Source organism: Haliotis rufescens, unplaced genomic scaffold (assembly GCF_023055435.1).
Source record: "Haliotis rufescens isolate VD_foot unplaced genomic scaffold, xgHalRufe1.0.p SCAF_1, whole genome shotgun sequence".
NCBI classification, from domain to species: Eukaryota; Metazoa; Mollusca; class Gastropoda; order Lepetellida; family Haliotidae; genus Haliotis; species Haliotis rufescens.
Window position 1 is genome coordinate 71,871,471 of NW_025963779.1, and position 23,564 is coordinate 71,895,034.

General features: G+C 38.6%; 1 protein-coding gene across 5 annotated transcripts in view; it reads right to left on the reverse strand.

Moving 5' to 3' along the window:
- The window catches only part of LOC124139709 (putative extracellular sulfatase Sulf-1 homolog), a 124,563-nt gene extending 105,527 nt beyond the window's left edge, over positions 1-19,036 (reverse strand). For 4 of the 5 annotated variants that reach the window (XM_046506990.2, XM_046506993.2, XM_048400501.1 and 1 more), the window contains exon 1: positions 18,927-18,998. The gene's annotated coding sequence lies outside the window, so the exon portion shown is untranslated. Of the gene's footprint in view, positions 1-18,926 lie in introns of all 5 variants that reach the window. The other variant, XM_046506989.2, reaches the window with a different exon arrangement.
- Between the last annotated feature and the right edge of the window lie 4,528 nt (positions 19,037-23,564).

Genomic DNA, 23,564 nt, shown 5'->3' on the forward strand with positions numbered 1-23,564 from the left:
AACCAAGATGACAAAATAACAGATTATGACAAGATATTACATCCCAATTCAGACCAAAACCATGATGACAAGATATTACATCCCAATTCAGACCAAAACCAAGATGACAAAATAACAGATTATGACAAGATATTACATCCCAATTCAGACCAAAACCAAGATGACAAATAACAGATTATGACAAGATATTACATCCTAATTCAGACCCAAACCAAGATGACAAAATAACAGATTATGACAAGATATTACATCCCAATTCAGACCAAAACCAAGATGACAAAATAACAGATTATGACAAGATATTACATCCCAATTCAGACCAAAACCAAGATGACAAAATAACAGATTATGACAAGATATTACATCCCAATTCAGACCAAAACCAAGATGACAAAATAACAGATTATGACAAGATATTACATCCCAATTCAGACCAAAACCAAGATGACAAAATAACAGATTATGACAAGATATTACATCCCAATTCAGACCAAAACCATGATGACAAAATAACAGATTATGACAAGATATTACATCCCAATTCAGACCAAAACCAAGATGACAAAATAACAGATTATGACAAGATATTACATCCCAATTCAGACCAAAACCATGATGACAAGATATTACATCCCAATTCAGACCAAAACCAAGATGACAAAATAACAGATTATGACAAGATATTACATCCCAATTCAGACCAAAACCAAGATGACAAAATAACAGATTATGACAAGATATTACATCCCAATTCAGACCAAAACCAAGATGACAAAGTAACAGATTATGACAAGATATTACATCCCAATTCAGACCAAAACCAAGATGACAAAATAACACAACATGTGACAAGATATAACATCCCAATTCAGACCAAAACCAGGACATAATATCACAAAATATCAACTCTATACCAGACAAAAAGCAGGAAAAGCCAACAACAGAGCATTAAAAGGACATCCTCCGTACACAATGTTCGTAGCAATTCCAGTAGCAACTTCTCATTCATCCTGCATGTTCTCCTCAAAAGCTAAGACAAAAGAACGTAACTCAAACAGCAAACTGCTGCATCAGTACAATTCTTCCCAGCTGAGTGTAATTATACTGGAGAATCACACTTAAAAGACAGCTGGTCACAAGCCTGCTGTAACTTCAAGTCACAAGAAGGTCAAAGTTGGGACAAGGTGCCGACTTAGCAGCTCCTCAGTATAAGGTCATCGAGGGTCAGCGCCTGTTGACAGGCTGGTGACATACTCCAAGCCCACATTAGATGGCTGCGACCCCCTGTCCAGCTATAGGACCCTGCTACACAGGCAGGCAAACACACCCTAGTCAGCAAGGCATGACATGGGCTCACGAGCCCTGATAGACACAATAGCTGCAATACTGACGGGGACAAGTATATTCACATTGCGGTTTTCAAGCGCTAACATATATTGAAAGTGTGTTTGAAGACTGGTGTGTGCAAACACTGCCGCATGCATTGTATTGTAACAGTAAACACAGTCATGGGTGACCTTCAACCTGGATAATATTGGGCATTCATATCTCATCTATATATTCATAGGTAGCTTTAAGCACTAGACCCTTTCAATGATTGTCACAAGTGGTTGTATATTAACTACCAACAACATCATATTCAAGAAAAAAAGACTTTGTTGTTTGCATATGTCCCAGATGAAGATATGCCAGTAAATAAAACAAAGAGTGCCATGGCTCTGTATCTCACCTAGATATGCAGTCAACAGTATGAAATGTTAAAAAGACAAACACTCATAAAAACTTGGGGTCCGCATTATATCTTATAATCATTATGAGGAATAAAGACTAACTGCCATGAACTAAAATTGTATGATTTGAACAAAATATGATGTCATCATAAGGAGAAACATTTGATTCCTTATTCTGCCAATTTAGGAGACAAAGAGGTTTACAGAGCCAATATGTCTTTGAGAAAATTAAAGTGCATGGTCAAAACAAACTGATATGTCACAAAAAAAACACTACTAACTGCACATGTACCAAATTTCATTTATGTTTTGACAGAAATGGCCGAGTAATTGCCAAAAGAGGTTTCAGCTGTCAGTATGCCCAAAGTAAAAAGGTCAAATTTAGGTAAAAAAATAAAATATCTCAAAACATGGAACGTATATGAAGAGCCCCACTATTAACTACACCATGTACACATGTACTAACTTTCATTCCATTTTGTATAAAAATGGCTGCACAATGGCCATAAATAGTTTTTTTCAATATGATTAAAGTAGTAGTGATATTGAAAATGAGGATGTTTATAGTGCAAACAAACATTTTGAGAGAATTTAGGAGCAAAGTGCAAACATAAAAAGGGCAATCTAAAAATATCGTAAAAAATGAAACTTTTATTTAGCCCATATTAACTACACATACACCAAATTTGATTCCATTTCAATAAACAACAAGTGGTTTCTGTGGAGATGTTCACAACGGGCAACAGACAATGGACACATAACCAATTAATTATTCTATTTTATTAGATATGTTAAAATAATATTTTTTCATTCTCAAAACACCTGTGACTACAAACTTCCTGTATTTCAGGGAAGCCTGGTACCATCATTTCAAGCAATAGATTGTTATTGTTGGTTTATTAAAACTATTGTTATAAATACATATATTCATACTATAGACCCCACCAAATAAATCTAATAACTGACACACTGACTTGGTGAAGAGGACACCAGGCAAAACTGCCTAAGTTAATTTGAAATAAATTTCCAAAGACACCTTTGAAATAACTTTGGACAAAATCACTTCCAAAAATATTCCAGGTCTAATTAACAAACAGAAGCATGAGTGACATAGACAAATGCATCTCTTGTCCTGTGTCCATATACACATACCTACCTACAACTAGCAGGTGAGTTCACCAATACCTGTCATCTTTAGCGATGTTACAAAAAACCACAGAGCTGCAAGTTGCAGGAGATGAGCATTACTCCGGTCCTCAGTTGCCAAGCATGACATGATTCACTGAACAAACGAAACTTGGGGAATAGAGCTAACGTAACAATTACACACCTGCCAAAAAAATGTCTTCCAGTGTCAACAGAGGGGAACCCCCTGTCCCGGGGACATTGACTGCCACTGACTAACGGAGACTTTACAGTGTGTACCCTTTCCCTACAAACCAACACTGCTGTCTGCCAGGAGGGGCACCCGTCTCGGGGCCCTGTCAAGGAGCTCCTGTACCTCCTCTCGTAGATCACATCTTCAACATAAATTCAGATATATTTCCGAAGCATATGCTCTGTGATGTATCGCAAAGTGCCTGTATCTGCAGTGGGAGTGATGCTTCAGTGTTCACTTCCTCTCTGGGACAACCCCAACAGGTCCTACTTCAGCTTGTCATTGTGACACACCACTGCGTCTGCTTTGGGCAGGACAGATGCACTTGCAGTTTACTTGTGACAGTCTGCAGATGCACCATCTCACTCATGTCACCAAACTCATAGCAGGGACACATGCCTGACATCATCACAGACACATGTACGACACCAGGTGCCATCATAGACACATACCTGACACCTGGTGACATCATAGACACATACCTGACACATGGTGCCATCATAGACACATACCTGACACCTGGTGCCATCATAGACCCATGCCCAACACCTGGTGCCATCATAGACACATGCCTGACACATGGTGCCATCATAGACCCATGCCTGACACATGGTGCCATCATAGACCTATGCCTGACACATGGTGCCATCATAGACCCATGCCTGACACATGGTGCCATCATAGACCCATGCCTGACACATGGTGCCATCATAGACACATACCTGACACCTGGTGCCATCATAGACCCATGCCCAACACCTGGTGCCATCATAGACACATGCCTGACACCTGATGCCATCATAGACACATGCCCAACACCTGGTGCCATCATAGACACATGCCCAACACCTGGTGCCATCATAGACACATGCCCAACACCTGGTGCCATCATAGACACATGCCCAACACCTGGTGACATCATAGACACATGCCTGACACCTGGTGCCATCATAGACACATGCCCAACACCTGGTGCCATCATAGACACATGCCCAACACCTGGTGACATCATAGACACATGCCCAACACCTGGTGACATCATAGACACATGCCCAACACCTGGTGACATAGACACATGCCCAACACCTGGTGCCATCATAGACACATGCCCAACACCTGGTGCCATCATAGACACATGCCCAACACCTGGTGCCATCATAGACACATGCCCAACACCTGGTGCCATCATAGACACATGACTGACACCTGGTGACATCATAGACACATGACTGACACCTGGTGCCGTCATAGACCCATGCCTGATGCCTGGTGCCATCATAGACACATGCCCAACACCTGGTGCCATCATAGACACATGCCTGACAAGAGGTGCCATATGGACTGACCATTTGATATTCTAGCAATGGTACATTTTTAGGTAATAGGTTGTTTTAAAAATGTCATTGTAGTCCTATGTGGGAGACTCCTTAAGTGACAAACATTGACATGTACATCCTAAGATGCTGCTGAATGATCAAGCTATCATGTCAATTTCCCATCCATGCTGTAAAAGAGGACTAAACTTTAACTCTGGGTGCTTAAACAATGTCTCACATACAGTAGGATCATTGCTCATGCAGTTATCAACTACTCAGTATATAGGGTTCACTTTTCTGTGTTATACATAACAATATATGCCACTGAGAGACACACTGTAAGACATTTTCACAACATAGTATCTTGTGTGCACAAAACTCCACCAAGAATGTCCCACTCACAGCCACAATGTATAACACTTAGTCTACTTCATTACTTGTTGCAATTTCTCACATTTCGATTTATTTGTTAGTTTAATGCTGCATGCAGCAATATTCCACCTTTGATGGAGATCTGTGAATAATTGAGTCTTGACCAGACAATATCCCCTGCTTGCTTGAATAAGATGACATGCATCTACCAAGTTAGCGAGCCTGACCATCAGACCCTGTTACTCGCCTCTTAAGAATGGTTGCTGAAGACCAATTCTAACCCAGATCTTCATGGGTTCAAATTAAGAGACGAGTGAGTAACTCTTAAGCATAGATAGTCACAATCCACCTTGCATACTTCTTTTTTCAGTATTTGATCAATGTTTGTACATAAAAGTTTCACAACATCACTACCCAGGCAGCCCCTGTCTAATCTTTGCAACATGCACATCATGTAGTCAGACAGTGTGTCATGTCTCCTGTAGTCTGTCTCCCAGATCCTAGAGAAAAAAATTAAGTCAAGTCTAGGCCTGAAATTGAGGACTGTTTGGAGCTCCGTTTGGATTTAATTTATTTTTATTTTGTAGATATATAGTTTTAAATAAGATAACTTTATTTCTGGAAATAAATGTCTGTCTATGTGTCTTGGTGTAGATATCCTTATTAGGGAAAAATAATATTTCTTTTGAATACACTGAAATGTAACCAAATTCTTTAGAAGTGCAAAATTAGTCAATCCCAGGATGATTTGTTTGTTTCCGCTTTGTTTTATGTTGCACTCAGCAATGGTACAGCTATATGATAGCGGCCTGTAAATAACTGAGTCTGGACCAGACAAACCACTGTTTGATATTATGAGCAACGATCCACATCGTTGGGGTGACCCGTGAAGATCCAGGTTAGAATTGGTCTTCAGCAACCCATGCTTGTCGTAAGAGGCGACCAACGGGATGAATTGGTTGATGCATGTCATCGTATCCCAATTGAGCAGATCCATGCTCGTGATATCAATCCCTGGATTGTCTGGTCCAGACTTGACTATTTACAGACTGCTGTCATAAAGCTGGAATATTGCTGAGTGCTGCATTAAACAACAAACAAACAAAACCAACAAATATTGTCTTGTGTGATGTCATTAGAAACGCAGTGACAATAATGAGAACATAATACTGTAAGCCTTGTTTTGGGATGAGTGCTCAACGTCAGTCACTGACAAGTGACCTATTGATGTATTGATGTATCGGTACAATCTATTGATGCTGTTCGCCACAACAACAAAATGTGCATACTGAAAGATAAAAAATTCACCTTTTAAACAATTGTCAAATATGCATCACAAGTCTTCAGCAATTCATGCTTCTCATAAGAGGTGACTAACGGGATCAAGATGTCAAATCACAAATCAAACAGAAAATAATCAGGACTTTCTTCATTGACATAACAATAACCAAATGTACCACAGAACTACAAATCACAACAGTCCTGACATGACTCCTGACGTTCGTATATAAATGTCATATCAGTTACCTCACAAAATTTTACAGGTTTTGGAGAGAGCTGTACACTGCTACAAATCAATTTGTTTGAAGTATTTTCCGGTTTGAGACAGTAATAGATGTTTTAATAACTTCCCTATTTCAGAAATGAGTAAATTACATTGAATTAGCTTCAATGAGGAGTTCAAACTGACAACAGACAGGAAGCACCTGCACGGAGGAGGGTCTGTCTAAAGGTTCAGGGAGACCCACAATTCAGCTTGTCATTCCCTCTGGGCATGATGCTGGCTCGAAACTAAAACACTGTTCAACAAATTAACTCCATGATATAAACTACAGGCGTGTGTCTGACCCAATACAGCTCAGCATCACACAGGTGACATTCATCAATGCCAGACAATAATTACATTAGCCAAATATTAAAGGTTTTATCTTTGGCGGTTTTATGTTTGGCATCAGTCTCATATTTTAGTCTGGCAAAGGTACGTGTCGTGTACAATGTTTTTAGGATAATTTGGACCCTACACAAACAAGAGCTCTAACACCATTGTTCCTCACAGAATGTTCCTCATGCGGAAGAGAATGGCCAGGTTATGAAACATTCGGTATGACAAGTTTTATCCATACAGATATAAATCACTGTTCAATACTGGTAAAGATAAAAACAAAAAGGTTTGTCCTTTTGGATTTCAGGAAGTTTATGCAGTGGGCTTCAGCTTGTTTTGCAATAATTAAAATCTGGACCAGACAAACCAGTGCTTGATATCATGAGCAGCAATCCCTATCATCTGGCTACGATGACACGCAATCACATGCCTGGACGCTGTTGTACAAAGCGTTCTTAGCGCTAAGGTGATTGTAACTCCCATACGTTAAAACAGACTAATGGCAGTCGTAGCGCTAAGGTTGTTTTGTACAATGACACCCTGGCATCCTAAGTGAGACGACAAACGCATTGCTGGGGACCTGTTCTAACCTGGAATACCCACCGGTTGTCCTTGACCAGGCTCACACTAAAGATATTAAGGCCCTTTATTAAATAATTCATTTTTCTAAACACATTCATCTTATCTGAAACTACTACAGGACATTTGGTACCAGTTCAGACATTTTGAAAGTTGACCAGATGCTGAAACAAACTCCTATTTATAACTCAAATACTTTCACTCCCTTCCTATACTTCTTGCAATTGAACATGCAATTGTCCTTCATATTGTTCCAGTTATAAATGACTACATTTTCATTGGTAAATGATTGTCTAACAAAGCTCTGTGTTCTGTGTGTGTGTGTGTGTGTGTGTGTGTGTGTGTGTGTGTGTGTGTGTGTGTGTGCTGAGCCAACCAGTCCTTGTTTAGCCAAGACCCAGGCAGGGTAACAACAAGTACCAGGCAGATGCTCTATCCACAAAACCAATGAGATAATCACAACCTTTGAAATGCAGGATGCTATTTCTAAACTTCAAGTACCGTATTTGACGTAATAAGCACCCAGGGTACACTCAAATTAGAAATAGGGGGCTCTTATTAGAATATTATTTTGAGTTTGAGTTGAAAGATAAATTTTGTGGTTTATACTGACAGCCTAAAATGTTTATATACATTTTCCCAGAATTTAATTGCCCATAATTAAGGGTGCATATAACACACAAGGGCGTATTCTACGCGAATAGATAAGACTTGTGTACATTGATCAATCGGAAGGGGTGCTAATTGGGATAGTTCACTAGCCAATATATAAGCAATTATCACCGTGGGCGCTTATTACGTCAAATTCGGTATACATCACTTCTTAATTTGGGTGACAAACTGGCTACCTAAAAAGAAATAAACTCCTGGAAATAAAACCTTCTGCATGTCAAAAATGGATAATATATTTTACAACACTTTCGAGACCAGAAACATTTCCTTATAAAATCCATTTCAAAATAATTGGATGAGACCCTGTTACTTCAGAGTCTGGTAAAAGGGATAAAAGTCACATAACATTTCACACCCAAGACGGATCATTTTGATTCTCAAGAATTAATCAAGCTAGAAAAACATAATAAAATAGCCAATCACTGTACACATACAGCCATCAAAAGTTCCAACTAATAACTGGTGTGTGTACTGAAGGACATGAGATTCCAGCAAAATACTTCAGCTTGTTTCCATGTATACTCAGCATCATTATTTGGGGGTCATGCAGACAATATCAGTTAGTTCTTTAAAAAATGTCGCATTTTCAACTTCCATGAGTGCACTTCAGTTGCACCTTGAATGAACCATTTATTAACCACACTGACTGTTCCTTGTCATGTAATGCATGTACATGTGTTCAGGCGTGTGTATTGGGTAGCTTTTTCCACCACCTTTAATAGTCGTTGTCCATTTTTCCAGCTTCATAAAAGCATCCAATCACCCAACTGTTAATCACACTGTCAGCAGCCTCAGACTAATTGTCCTTGTTCATGTTTGACTTGCTATGTACCTGAAGTGGGAAAGGTCTGAGACCTGCAACACTTCAGGCTTTCCTCCCACATTAAGCTGACACACCGCGACATAACTGCAATACTGTTAAAAGCAGCGTTAAACCCAACTCACTCACACTCAACAATGATGGGGCCAGTGGGGTAGTCTAATGGTTGAAGCGTTCACTCGTCACGCTGAACCTGGCCCAGGTATGATTCCCGACATGGGTACAATGTGTGAAGCCTGTTTCTGGTGTCCCCCTGCCGTGATACTGCTGTGATACTGCTGTGATACTGCTGGAATATTGCTGGAATATTGCTGGAATATTGCTAAAAACGGCGTAAAGCCACTCACTCACTCAACAATGATGTGGAATACATATTTCATAACATACAAAATATCTCATTTTGAATGCACTTTCAGATAAAAAAAATACAAAGAACTCTATAATTAATATTTAATAAAACTGTATTCTATTACATCTGAAATCTAATAAACACTAAACAACCTAACCATTAAGCAGTTTGCGCATCACAAATTATTTAGTTTTATCCTTAATATATACTTTGAAAAAATAATTATTAAATATACTTTTGTCCAAAGGAATGATAATTTAGGAAAGTAAAATATTAATAAAATTAAATTACTAGCATTTGTTGATATATCTAAAAAATTAATGTTGGCACTTCAAACTGTACACATTTTCAATACAATTCAAACACATTTTTAACTGAAATATCAAAACATGAACCCTTTAACACATTTGTATGGTTGCTTGTGCTCTTTGTAAGTAAGGACACCACAGTATGGCTATTTAGAGGCAGAATATGTCTTATTCTGGTTCAGGGATTTACCAGGCCTTTCTCTTGGTGAGGCCTGGTGAATCTGTCAGCCTTTTGGGTGTCCCAGGCCCGATACTGGAGGTCCAATGACCTTTGTACTAACAACAAAAACAATATCAAGTATCTGTGAATCCTTACACCAACTATGAATGGGACTTTCTTTATTTGAAACAAAATTTAGTATCTGAATGAAGGAAATCGGATATGGACAGAAACTTTAAAGTGCATGCTACTCTGGCTACAAGGGGATTGGTTTCACAATTCGAGCAGACTTTGTTTTGAGCATCCCATGGAACTGGCTAGTCTGTCTTACAGACACTGATACAGATATATATCAAATACAGCCCATGCAAGTCTATAATGTTTGGCAAGTCTAGATTACTGTAGTATAGAGTCACTGGGCTCCCTTTTATTATATTTTTATAAAGATAACTGAACAACTGTTTTTTCTGTACGATATGTTCATTTCAGAGTCTAGATGTTAGTCTAGGAACTGGCATTCATTTTCATTTTTTTAAATCGTACAGGGTGCAATAGTTGATTTCAGGTAAAACTGGCAATTTCATAAAAATCAGATCTTAGTTCTCCTACCGCTAAACAATGATCTGAGGACATCCCATTACAGATCATGTCAGGCAGACCTACTGCAAACTTTGACCAACCAGTGGAATGACTGACAAGAAGTCAACATAAGTCAATCAAAAGGCAGCTTTCTCGTGCTTTATGGCACTAATGTCAAACTGGCGACGATGCCTCGAATTTGTTTTTGACAATTTCTCGATGAAAATTTTTAAAAATGAACAAAAGAACATTCTGGATTGACTGATAGATGACAGAGTGTTAGGATTCAGTCATAAAGCCTTTAACTGTCATTCGGAATACCTTGAGTTAAATATTTCGGGGTTGCATGATCAGAAAACACATTCCTACTGTCACTTTCATGATCTGGTATGCGACGCTCTGATTGGTCAGATGAAAGGTCGTTCTGATATGACCCTTAATGGGATGTCCTCGGATCTTGGTTTAGCGGCAGCAAGAACTAAGATCTGATTTAAATAAGATTGGTATAACTGGTGGATCTGTAATGAACTGACCACTTGTGCTGAAATTCTGTATTGACACCTGGCAAAACCTGTCCTTGCATGACTGGTCACTGGGACTTTTGGATATTTGAGATGAAGATTTTGAGATTAGCAGAAGAAAGCTACTGGTAAAAACAAAATAGTCCTCAACGTAGTACGTGTTCATGTTTGATGTTTACAATTTCAGTTTCTACTGCATTGATTCGATAAATATGTACATAGGATTTACATTTATCAAAGCCTTTTAATAAAATCAATAAGTAGATATTCAAATCAAGCCTTGCACTTAAGAAATGATTTATTCATAGAGAGCACAAGTGTCCCAATTATTTTAATGGAACAAATTGGAAAAACTTCAAAGCTTTAATGTTTTGATGAATGACGGCCATCTTGAATGAATCATTCCAAAATGTCCCAAAAGTGAGTCTGCTAAATAATCAAGCTCCTTCAACACATGGAACTGTATACACAGATGGTCCAATATTTCAATAAATTAAATCTCATATGCTACTTTGTTCATTTCACAAACCTTCTCATTACAGCCATTTTGAATTGAAGAGACCCTTCCAAAGGGCTTCTTTGTATTCCAGATTGTGCCAGGATTCAGTCATAAAATCAGGGTTCATGGTTCAACCAATGAAATGCCAGAAATATTCCTTGACATGCAAAAGTACTGTCTAAGTATGAAGATATGTCCATGTATCGTGAGCACAAGGTAGACACAGTTTGATATTAAACACAAGGTAGACACAGTCTGATATTAAACACAAGGTAGACACAATCTGATATTAAACACAAGGTAGACACAGTCTGATATTAAACACAAAGTAGACACAGTCTGATATTAAACACAAGGTAGACACAGTCTGATATTAAACACAAGGTAGACACAGTCTGATATTAAACACAAAGTAGACACAGTCTGATATTAAACACAAGGTAGACACAGTCTGATATTAAACACAAGGTAGACACAGTCTGATATTAAACACAAGGTAGACACAGTCTGATATTAAACTGACTTTGTGATAGCTGCTGCCATCGTGGCCACATGTAATTTCTCAAATAAAAACAGTAATTTGTTACTTGAAGAGATAGGCGTAATAAACATACTCTATACAAACAACATGTCGAATTGCTTTTGAATCTCTTATTGAAATCAGCTGCTGTTATAGCCATTTACATATTTTCTGGATGTGAACAGTCCTTTATTGTTGCTAAGGAAAATATAGAACACAGGATAATATTGTTTTAATGTTTCTGTTGTTTAGGGGAAGAAAACATTTTCAAAGTCACTGATGGAGGACAGCATACCCATGCCACAAGCTCACAATGACAAGGTTGTCTGATCTGTATAGAAAAGAATGTCTCAGTGAATATGGAAATAAATAACACTACACCTAACCAACACATTACCAAAGTGATTGTGGATTTTTAGACTACCAACATATGCTGCAACAGTGGAGGATGGATGGAAATCAGCTCTTGAAATCTACTCACATTAACGAAGATCTCGTAATTTATTCACATTAACAAAGATATTGTAATGTACTTATGTCAACAAAGATCTTGTAATCCACTCACATTAAAGAACACAAGAAGACATGAATTTTACATGGATTGAATTATTTCATTCATAATGATATCATTACTGATTTTAAGTAATCGTAATAAGATTTCTGTCTCACTAACAATATATTCAAATTATTATCTTACTTGGTGATCAGCTTGAGAAAATACAGAATAAATATCCAACTAAGTGTTTCAGAAATACTTCAGAGAGACGGCCTGCAACTGAGGCTGTTGCAGTCTGATATTACCCTCCGTTACGCAAGAACCTAACAAATTATATCAAAGATGCTGTCAATCTCCAATCTTCATACCTGTAACGTATGTGATATGTTGTTGTACTTTATGTTTAAATTATATTTGTTATGAATCTTACGTGGGCCTGACACCTTATTACTAAAATAACTTAATGATATCAAGACAAAGGATGTTTTTTTGCAAAGAATATCAATGTTTTCCTCAAAAGTTCACAAGTTCCAAATGGAATATCTATGGTCACATGACAAGTCTTTAGCTAGACTTGCTTAGAGTCACTAGTCAGCAGCAAATGTCAGAAAATATTCCCAAATTGGAATAAACATTTCTCAAGTTATTTTCTTATTTTTATAACTAGTGTCATGTGATGATGACTTGTATTTCACGGATAATCAGGGCCCACTTGCACAAAACAATCTTAGCTAAAATGATCGTAACTCTCTTTAACATAGGCTTACGATAGTTTTAGCGCTAAGACCGCTTTGTGCAAGTGGGCCCTGACCAATACAGATGAAGGAGCCTTAATGCTTAGTTTAACATTATTGCATTGAATGCAAAGTTAAAATACCTCTGAATTTTGGAAAATAAGAACTTTAAAAGTATCCAAATTTTGAACACTATAACAAGGGAACTTAGTTTGGAATAACTGACAAATCTCTGCCTGAATCACAAACAGTCCAGTCCACCTCATCAATGCCACAAGAGAGCAGCATCTCGCTACACAAGGCCGAGAGCAGCATCTCGCTACACAAGGCCGAGAGCAGCATCTCGCTAAACAAGACCCAGCAACAAATGAAACAAGGAGGACAAAGTCTAGGCAAAACCTCTGAATTTAAATCCCTCTTATCAACTTGTGCTGACATATCTTGTAGGAGGGGGCAAATGAGCCATCTCTGTTGAACAGACCTTTTTTTTAACTTGAATAACAGTTTGTGTAACGCCAAGAAGATCCATTAACAGATCATATCTAACAAATATAAAACAAATAATCCAATGTGTCACAACAGTATTGTATGTTTGAGTGGTGATATAGAGCCATATAGCGCCAGGTGATAAACTGCTTCCTCACCCCCACCCAACCCCTCCACCGACATGCATTATAGCATATATATCACACTGTTATCAGTCTCTATTGACAAGAGCGCTACTCCGGGCAGTGTGACTGGCAGGTGATGCTACACACAGACTAGTGTTGCAAACATTGTATTGTTTTTTCTTCACTGATGTGACAGATGTGATAGCATCAGCAGACTGGGGACATATTTGAGTAGGCCCAAAGGGTTATCAACAGACTAATGGATGTCAACTTCCTTCTTCTTTCAATACAATGTTTTATTACAAGTGCTGGTACCTGTTTATCAAGCAAGTGATGGATTTCAACTTCTTTCTTCTTTCAATACAATGTTTTATTACAGGTGCTGGTACCTTTATTAAGTTAGAGATGGATTTCAACTTCTTTCTTCTTTCAATACAATGTTTTATTACAGGTGCTGGTACCTGTTTATCAAGCAAGTGATGGATTTCAACTTCTTTCTTCTTTCAATACAATGTTTTATTACAGGTGCTGGTACCTTTATCAAGTGAGAGATGGATTTCAACTTCTTTCTCCTTTCAATACAATGTTTTATTACAGGTGCTGGTACCTTTATCACGCAAGTGATGGATGTCAACTTCTTTCTTCTTTCAATACAATGTTTTATTACAGGTGCTGGTACCTTTATCAAGCAAGTGATGGATGTCAACTTCTTTCTTCTTCAATGTGATGTCTGGGTACTATAATGTTCCAGTGAAAGGTCAAACTATAAAGCCATTGTTTGCTTAACAAATAAGCACGGAAACGTACATTGAAAGATTACACAAGTTGAAATCTATGTCAGCTCTGTCTTTCTTGATACTACAGGTTATAAAATGCCATTTGAGGAATCAGCATCTCCTCATTATCACCCTGTCAGTTCTGACTTACCTACAGATGGGTCAGGTGGTTGGAGAGGGAACTATCAATATGCTGCTAAGAGGTATACACAAGATTGATACGTCTGTTAAAGATGCTGTGTCAATGTTAAGAGGGATAAAGTCACTTACGAGAATAAAATTACCTGTCAGATAGTGAGAAGGAGACAGAAGAGTTAAGTCAACTAGCAGAAGGACGATAACAGCTCTGACAGGGTGATAGGCAACAGCAGCTCATGAGAGGGGTACTCACTTTATATCATCAACAGATTACAGTCTGCATGTCGGGTATCAAACAGTGAAATATGAATTAACAAGAAAACAGCATTATCACTATCACCCGCCATGGCACACATTAGAACTTTGTTTGTTCATATAGTAGTGAATATTAGCTGTAAAAAAGAGTCCTATAAAGCCTTAAAAAGAGATAGCCACTTCGGCCACTTTATGACATCAGAAAAAAATATTAAATGTGAAATTAATACACTCAAAAGGCCTCTTCTCTGGAAAAAATAACTCAGTCTTGATAAGTATCTCTTAGAAAAGCTAACTTCAGTAGTTTGTGAGAAAACCTGTTCACATTGCAGACACTATGCACCAAGTAATCTAACATGGATCAAGGGCTGTAACTCTGTAAAAAATAAATGATGGGACCAATTTGCGAACTCAGTCTTGACAAGTATCTCTTAGATAAGCATGCAAACTTTTCATTCAAGTAACTTCAGTAGTTTCTGAGTAAACCTGTTCCCATTGCCCACACAATGCACAAAGTTGAAAAGCATGGATCAAGGGCCATAAGTTATGGCCCATAACTCTCTAAAACAATATTTGACAGGACCAAATTTCAAACTCAATCTTAACAAGTATCTTTTAAATAAGCATGCAAACTGTCCTTCATGTAACTTCAGTTGTTTCTGAGAAAACTGGTCCTCATTTCAGGCAGTATGAAAAGCACTGAGCAAGGGCCATAACTCTGTAAAACATTAATTAGCAACACCAATTTTGTCACCTCATTTGAGATCATGACCAGGAACATTAGTGTGTAAAATTTCATTTCTCTGACTTATATAGTTTTGTCCCCATAGAGAAGTAGAAGACGGAAGGATAGACGGATGGACACCATTCCTTCGTCCCCTGCCCCACTTGGATGTGATAATGATTCCACATGGGTTAAACAGAAGCAATCACAGCTGAGACAAGTATTACACTGTGGAACAATGTACAGACCAGTACACACATCTGGGGTTAATGCCAAGGTGTATGATCTATGCTGAAGTAATGGGGATGTTTTCAGCAGACAACAGGGTCAGTCCTATAGCACATTTGCTGAACTGCTGCAATACATAATGTTTCATGTTTCAATAATTGTTCCTCTGTTATATCTTCAGAGCTCCAGATAAGCTTTTGGTGTTGTGGGTATTTTACCCATGCATTTTAAAATCATTGGGTATCAGTAATTCTATCTGGGTATTCAAATTTCTGTTACCCACTAGTTTTTACACATGTGGGTATTTAAGTTAAATATTTAAAAACACTCTTCATCTAGTCCCTGCAAACTTGTGTCGTGTGGGTTCGAGACCTTTATAGGACTAAAAAATACCACGATACTTCCACAAGAAAGTGTGATGGCAAATGATCATGATGTAACTGTCATTGTGGAGTTTGGCAAGGTTGACGGAATGTCCGTTTATAATTTCAAAATAAGCTGCTGATTTGCTAATCGAATACGCAGGGTTAGTTCACGATATTTTGATGATACGCACTAGTTTTATTTTTGTAGCGTATCTGTAATGTTCGTTGCATATTTGATACGCTTGGATTTTATTTTACTGCGTATGTCTGCATTTCTTTTACGCAAATACGCAGCTTATCTGGAGCTCTGATCTTTAAAGGGGCACTTGACTTCACTGAATTGGCAGTCCAGCAGAGTATGATTCAAGTCAGTGAAACACCACTTCTTGGTCTGCTGTCTCAAATTGTATGATGTGTATCAGTGTGACAGTAAATGATCACCCAAATGACAATGTCTTAGTTTTACACACCGCAGGAATTACAATGTCTAATCCTGGACAGGAAACTGGCGTAGTCTATGGAGAATAGTCCCCCGATTCTAACCATCTCTGGCAAACTGGAACATCTCTATTGTACTTCTACCCCAAAAATCTTTGTGACTGTTGCTTGACGTAACTTCTAAGTAATGCTTATCAAACAATTCACAATATTGGTGTGTGTGTGTGTGTGTGTGTGTGTGTGTGTGTGTGTGTGTGTGTGTGTGTGTGTGTGTGATAAATCCCTGATTAATGGTGCAGATTTGTTGGCATTTGTCTTGTAGACAGGTGTATTTGTCAACAATTCCCCATAAATGAAATTTAATGCATGTGCGGATATTTCACATAGAAAAACTTAAATGTAAAGAATAAGTTTTTCCTTTGCATGACACGTTTTACACATATCTAGTTCTGAATCATATGTATCACATAGCTTTTCTTTTTAGATCAAAAGATCACTGTAAGATAAATATGCTAGTATTAACTACAAAAAGGTTCAAACATATATTTCCCAATACTGAGTTAAAGTTGATGGATTTCTAATCGTCATTGCACTTACTTGCACCGACTTCAGATACCAGAAAAGAAAACAAGATTAACAATTCCAGCATTCTGCATTAAAATCACTTAGAAGCGTGAGTGAGTGAGTGAGTGAGTGAGTTATTATTTAACGTAACATGGGCAATATTTCAGCCATATCGTGACGAGAAATTACATTTATGATACATTTATGATACATATATTTAAACTGAATAAAAAGCTGTCAACGAAGGACAGTAGAATAACTAGAATATCACAGACTTGATTTAAAACTAATTGAGAATATTAAAAGGCAGTAAGCATTAATGAACATCACAATTTAAAAATGGGCTAGAAATCGTCAGCAACTGAAGGGAGATCACCATACTGGGGACCATGGGGACTTACAGTACTTTTGCTTCCTGCATGGACCCCGGCAGGATTTATATCATCCCTTCAGTCACTGGCGACAGTGTACAAGTTAAGCCTTAGATTAAAATAACGAAGATACTACGTTTAAAAGCCTAGTGTGCAGAAAAATACTTCGAATGATTTGGGACTTACATACCCTCTTAGGGGGACAATAATTTTACGCTACTTCAACCCCCCTCAAGGGTACAGCCACTAACAATCTAAGTTATGAATTTCGCACTACCAATTTGTAAAACAATACATTGAACACATCAAAATTTATGAAAAAGCTCTATTTCCTTTAAAAAACATAATATTAAACGAGAATTAACATCATTAAAAAGGTCCTTAATTGTTTTTACATTGAAATATTTATTCCTTGTGATGGAAAAATCAACACAGTCAAGCAGGACATGCTTGACCGTGATTCTTAGTAGCAGCCTTCAAAGCTATAGCACCTGTAGTCCACAATTCATAAGGGTTAAAATATCCACTGGGCAATTAGAAACTACTAAAATTTAATTTCCCTACATATAAATTAGATATATTATTTGGTCTAGTGACTAAAATGTAAATGATGTAAGTAAAATAGAAAATATACAAAAATTAAGTTTTGAATTTTCCGACAGACTTATTTTCGTGCAAATGTTATTTTCTAATTCAGCATCCAGAAGTGATCCTTCTCTTCAGTCAATAACAGACAAGAAATGTTCCCCTAGAAGACAGCTTGATGTATAGTATGTAGATATTTCCCCAAATATATGTTTGAGGTTGACTGCTACAAGCTTGGCTAGCCCGATCTGCCGCTCTGTCTGTCTGCACAGGCTTTGTGTATTGACTCAGCAAACATTCCGCCACGCAATTAGCTCCTGTGTATTGTGCACTCATGAATCATAATACACACATCTTTGTACATCACTCTAGAAATCTCTCACAGTAAAACAATAAATAGCATGTTTGCTTAGATGATAAACCCCAGTCGTTTACCGAATTGGACAGCTTTGAAGTTTATTTGAAAACTACTGTCAAACTTTAAAATAATTTATATTTCAATTAATGGCTTAAAACTGTGAAATGTTTTAACACAAACAAAGCTTTCAAAGCAATTAAGTAATGACTTTTGTCACTACTCGAATTGTAAATGATAATGAATAGTATTGATTAAGTTTAAGGGTTCGTCTTTACTTAAAACGACTTAAATATGAAGTTTTCGCCTTCAAGCGCTAAAACAAGTGGGATCAAAAGAACTATGCATGTTTAAATACAGTCAGCGCCGTCGAGAATAAAATTCAACTTTATTTGAGACGATCACTGGAGAAACGAGAAGTGCGTGCGTGGGATTTTGTGATTGTAACCAAGTTGTTGGGATTGTCACAAATCGTCGGCGGTTTACCGCAGTTAAATGTCAGTCGATACTGATCTAACTGACTACACTGTGGACATGACAAGTGGCTAGATCTAACAAGTTAGGAGTCGGACATGGAATGAAGACAGAAAGAGTCACGTACCTTTATCGGACCTAGTAAATCCGTTCACTACGAGCCACTCAACTCGCAGTGTCTCGGTAGACCAACCCGAGCGGAAATTATTGACGTATTTATAACAGGGCTTTCTATTGGTTCACCGACAATGAAAGGCAACCTCTGATTGGATATATGCATATTGACTTAGCAAACTTCCCCCACCCCTTCATAAAGGGAATCTTGTGGTTTTGAAATGGGTTAAGGCGAAGACAAATTAAACTTGCGCGTCAAAAAAAACCTCTATCTAACAGCGTCCCGGGACCGGTGATAATTGTTTCAAGCTTGATGTAGGGTATATGGTAAAATATACACAGTTGTATTAAATTTTTAAAAACACAACTTTTAAAACTTGTTTTACATTAAAATGTGACATCACTTAATCATATTAGTTATCATTATGTAGCACTGAAGATAAATAGAAACATTGAACAACGCGAATACGTTATGCTATATTTTAAATGTGTATGTGAGAAACATTTTATGCCGCTTTAACAGTATTTAATATTCACGCCAGGGACTCCAAGAAATGGCTACACGTATTAAATTCATGTTGGGAAGCGAACCCATTGCTTCATCTTGAAGAGCGAACGCTTCAGCCAGTTGGCTACCCCACCAACCCTTACAACTTGAGATATAACCAGGGTATAGATTGGAGCGTATCATCTCGCTCGCACTATGTACACTTATGTAGTTGTGGGATTGAGAGGGGCATTATTTAATCTTGTTTTTAAAAATGAAGTAATAATCCAAACGGTATACCGTTCCACTCCCAAAATAATCACTCCAGAGTAAATGAGTGAGTTTGACGGCCTTTTCAGGTGAGGTGAGGTGAAATGGGGTTTAACGTCGCGTCCAAGATTATTGCACTTATACGTGCATGCACGTGTGTGTGTGTGTGTGTGTGTGTGTGTGTGTGTGTGGTTGCTTGTATTAGACCGGACTGATGCCGATTTATAGTGCTAGCTCACTGAGATACCATGCCGCAGTTTAACATGAATACCCCACTCAGACACAGTATACTGACTCCGAGCCGACCAGTCCTTGTTTTAGCCCCTTAATGTCGAGCGCCAGACATGGTAACAACAAGTACCATCTTTTAACGTCTCTCTTCATTCCATAACGATTTATATATTTATCATAATGAAATGGAGATATTATACACTGAATAATCGAGGGTGACCAAAAAAGGCTTCTCTCATGTACCCATCTGCTGGTTCCAACTCGGAACTTTCGCTTAACAAACCAACGCATTATTTGTTATACATGACTATAGCGACATCTTCATTAACACTTGTAAATATATATCGTTTTTTTCAAGGTTTATTTATCTATCTCTTGTATATAACCAAACTAAGTGGCATTTAAAGAATCGAGTCTGGACCAGACAAACCACCCCTGAGGGTCCCACGCTATCGGCATGAGAGGAGACGCAGCTAAGTCTGGGTGCCTGACCTCTCAATACATTTAGTCGCCTCGTACGACAAGCATATAGTTTGTTTGATGTTGTTTAACGACGCACTCAGCAATATTCCCGCTCTATGACGGCGGTCTGTAAATAATCGAGTCTGGACCAGACAATCCAGTGATTGACATCATGAACATCGGTCCATGTAATTGGGATACGATGACATGCATCAACCAAGACAGAGAGCCTGACCACCCGTTCCCGTTAGTCGCCTCTTACGACAAGCATAGTCGCCTTTTACAGCAAGCACGGTGAAGACCTATTCTACCCCGGATCTTCACGGGTCAACAAGCATGTAGGGTGTCTGGACTAACCCCCAGGATGTTCATGGGGGTAACTTGATTCAAAAGAACTTTGCTGTAGTGTTTGATATAATTGTCAATTTAACTATACAGTCAATCAGTCAAATAAACCAGTCGCTTAGTTAAAGGCTAAAACATTGCCGATATTAACTCATATACCAAAATAAAACACTTTGACTTTGAAAATAAACATCAGACATTGGTAATGTGTTGTTAGTGATGAGTATTTGGCCATGTTTGCTTTTTATCAAGACATGCATGCCGTGTATTGCTATGAAATGAGCGACTAACGCATTTTGAAATGTTCCCCAGTTCAGCATCGATTGAGGGATTTATTTTATTTGTTCAATATTTTTTATAACTCAGCCGCGTGCAAATTTCCGGGTTGGAATTAGCTATTGATCAAACTGAACGATAGTGACGGGTTGTTACATTTATTTTTCTTTCATTAAACTGTTCATATTCGTCTTACTCGTAATCACAAGTGAACTGCATATAATCGCTTGCACTCATACAATCTGAGAACACGCCACTAACTTGTCCACTGTTCTCTGTGAAGGGGTGCTCCCAACATGCCCGTCGTTTTGATAAAACTAATAAATATTTACAAACACTATCAAAATAGAAACTTACAGCCATAGAAAGACAGAACGCTACTTGGAGTTAGCCCAGTTCGTGCACTATCTCGATGTTTGACAGACTTGAAATTAGCGATAATAAGCGGCAGGTAGCAACACGCGAATGGCAGAAAGCAGTGACCCGCCGACTGGGGGCCGAGTAGACACGACGGTCATTTGTCCCGAGGACCACCTCTATCTGTCTAGTCCGCAGGAAGATATACCTTGGTGTGGACTGGTGTCACCCCACCGCCTAAACAACACGACAGAGAACTGTAACGGACACGACAGAGGATTGTAACCAACATGGAAGAGAATTGAAACCAACACGCCAGAGAACTGTAACCAACACGACAGAGAATTGAAACCAACACGGCAGAGAACTGTAACCAACATGACAGAGAACTGTAACCAACGCGACAGAGAATTGAAACCAACACGCCAGAGAACTGTAACCAACGCGACAGAGAACTGTAACCAACGCGACAGAGAACTGTAACCAACGCGTAAGAGGATTGTAACCAACATGGCAGAGAACTGTAACGAACACGACAGAGAATTGTACCCAACATGGCAGATAATTGAAACCAACACGCCAGAGAACTGTCACCAACGCGACAGAGGATTGTAACCAACACGCCAGAGAACTGTAACCAACACGGCAAAGAATTGAAACCAACACGACAGAGAATTGAAACCAACACGGCAGAGAACTGTCACCAACACGACAAAGAGCTGTAACCAACACGACAGAGAATTGAAACCAACACGGCAGAGAACTGTAACCAACACGAAAGAGAACTGTAACTAACGCGACAGAGGATTGTAACCAAGACGCCGGAGAACTGTAACCAACACGGCAGAGAATTGTAACCAACACGACAGAGAACTGTAACTAACGCGACAGAGGATTGTAACCAAGACGCCGGAGAACTGTAACCAACACGGCAGAGAATTGTAACAAACACGACAGTGAACTGTCACCAACGCGACATAGACTTGTAACCAACACGGCAAAGAATTGTAACCAACACGCCAGAGAACTTTAACTAACACGACAGAGAATTGTAACCAACATTGCAGAGAATTGAACCAACACGACAGAGAACTGTAACCATCGCGACAGAGGATTGTAACCAACACGCCAGAAAACTGTAACCAACACGACAGAGAACAGTAACCAACAGAGAAAAGAACTGTAACCAACACGCCAGAGAACTGTAACCAACACGACAGGGAACTGTAACCAACACGACAGAGAATTGTAACCAACACGCCAGAGAACTGTAACCAACACGACAGGGAACTGTAACCAAGACGCCAGAGAATTGTAACCAAGGCGGCAGAGAATTGTAACAAACAGGGAAGAGAACTGTATTACTAAACATTCAATGTAGTGCAATTCAGGAAACACTTATATTTGTTTAGTATAATGAATGATACCACAATGCACTCTGTATCTTATGACAAAGGTCGTCCAGGTGATAGACGCGCTACAGTCCTATTGGCATTCCTCTTATTACAAGCCGCTTCCATGATAGAGACGACCCCTACATCCGCGACGTTTGCAATCATTGCTACTGCATGAACTATGTACAGCTTAATTACTCTTGTCTACTTCAATCACAGAGGGTACATGAGCGGGTGACACTAAAAGATGCGCACATAAAAGTCCGGTGTTCTCGTTCCATATGTGACGCAAGTTTGTCTGTGATTGTATAGTGTACTGCATAGGTCGGGTGCGAGACTGCCTATGTCTGGTTGTATATGTGTGTGAACTGTGCCTGTTTAAGGGGATATGTCTGTATGTGCGTTATCTAATGCTCGTGTCTGTATGTACGGTGTGTTATTTAAGGGTCGTGTCAGTATGTACTGTATGTACTCTCTGAGGGCTGTGTCTGTATGCACGGTGAGTTATCTAAAGGCTGTGTCTGTATGTACCCTGTGTTATCTAACGGCCGTGTCTGTATGTACGTTGTATTACCTAAGGGCGGTGGTTATAAGTACTCCTCGTTATTTGAAGTTATGTCTGTATGTACTCTGTATTACCTAAGGATCGTGTCTATGTACACTGTCTGTTTTCTATTGGTGTATCCTATGTACGGTGTGATTAACTGTTTTATGTGTTAACTATGTGTTAATTATGTGTTATGTGTTAACTATGTTTTATGTGAGTGTATCGCCTATGTCAGCATGACATGTTTTACCGCTAATGAAACGCACTTCCGTGTGACAAGTT